We start from the raw sequence: 1,973 nt of genomic DNA, 5'->3' as shown, positions 1-1,973 counted from the left end.
TGTGTATTAATGTGTTTTCGGAGAATCTTAAACAGGACGATTTTTAACGACTCTCGGATATGACGCAGTCGTAAGTCGACCCTTACATTATCTTGTGTTTTGCTCAACAGTTTCGTACCAAATCTGAAAGAGAGCGGTCTCTTATATACTCACTTGGAGAAAAAGCAAAATAGAAAATTTTCAATTTGGTATAAATGCACTTTCTTAAAATTGTGCTTCGATATGCTGCTGAAGACTGGTGACCTTCTCAGCATGAAAACAAAAACACAAACCCAAGACGACTCTCTCGGTTCCAGTTCTACCGCCCCCCCACCCTCTCCCAACCCTCCCTTATTAACTGAAGTTTTTGTGGGACTGACGTCAGAACTACAATCTCCACCATATGACGATTTGATACTTAACTTTGACATGATTTCGACTCAGAAAATAAAATTATTGCATAAAGATGTTAGTAGGACGTAGAATCTAAACAATGAATAATACAAACTACAAAATAGCCTCGAAAAGGACTGGAACTTTGAATGACAAGAAGCATGCACACGGAAAATCTGAAGGTCATGTTTCAGGCGACGAATGGAGACTGGTTGTTTGGAATGCTAGGGGAGTAAATGATCTCAAGGTAAAAGAATTGCGTGAAACTATGGACGTGAAGAAACTAGATATTTTATGTGTGCCCGAAACAAAGAAAAAGGGATGCGAAACTAAACACATAAAAAACGGCGTGTTGAAATGCGGATTTGAAATATGGTCAGGAGTAGACTGCGAATCACATCGTAAACAAGGAGTAGGTCTCATTTTGAATGAAACAGCAAAGCAGCCTCTCGGAGACCATGACTTCGTGTCTCCCAGACTGCTGTGAGCTAGAATAAAAGTGGGAGTCAGAAGACTATTTATTATAGCTCGCTACGCGCCGGTTGATAATGATCCTATAGAAGTAAAAGACGCCTTCTGGGACACTTTAGACAACACAATAAACATCTCAGAACATAGTGAAAGAATGATTCTACTAGGAGACATGAACGGTTGGGTGGGCATTCAAAATCAGGATACAGAAAGAGTATTAGGTAATTTTGGGGGTCCAAGAACAAACTATAACGGAGATAAACTAGTTGGTCTATGCTTAGAAAGGGGTCTGTTTATTACAAATACTTGGTTTAGGCATAAAATGATCCACATGTACACCTGGTCTAAAGGAAATAGCCGCAGTATAATTGACTTTGTTCTTGCGGATGGAAGACTTAGAGAGTTAGTCAAAGATACAAGGGTCATGAGCGGTCCTGAATGCAATACCGAATAATTTCTGGTGATGCGTGGTGGAATGATGAAATTCTGGCTGCCTAAAAAGCAAAAAGAGAAGCGTACAAGAGAACTTTGAACATCGCAGGTTTTAGCAATGAGGAAATAAGTAGACGTAGAAATGATTATAGACCCGAAAACAGGATACTTAAACGATTAGTTAAAGAAAGTAAAGATACAATTAGAGCAGAAGAAGAGATAAAAATACAAAACGACTTTGAAGGAAGCAGGAAACTACTTTATAAAACAATGAAAGGAAACAAAAGTACAGAAATTGTCACCATGAGAAATAGTAGGGGGGAAATGGTATATGATGCAGACGGAATACAAGAGGCTTTCAGAGACTATTTTAGGAAACAATTAGGAGATGAAGCTATAGGACACCACAACTGCGATTTCGAACACGATGCGATGGGAAACTTAATTGAAAAAGTCTGTGTCACTGAGGTTAGGGATATAATTAAGAGCTTGAAAAACGGTAAGGCCACCGGGGTAGACGGTATTAACGCTGACATGCTTAAACACGGTGGCGAGTACATACCACATAGAGTTTACGAATTGATAAATTTATGTTCCGAGATGGGAGACGTCCCAGACGATTGGAAAGAAGCTATTATCGTACCAATATACAAGAGAAAGGGAGATAAAAGCGAGTGCAATAATTACAGAGGGATTAG

Source organism: Belonocnema kinseyi, chromosome 4, assembly GCF_010883055.1.
Source record: "Belonocnema kinseyi isolate 2016_QV_RU_SX_M_011 chromosome 4, B_treatae_v1, whole genome shotgun sequence".
Taxonomy (NCBI): Eukaryota; Metazoa; Arthropoda; class Insecta; order Hymenoptera; family Cynipidae; genus Belonocnema; species Belonocnema kinseyi.
This window is presented reverse-complemented; position numbering follows the sequence as displayed.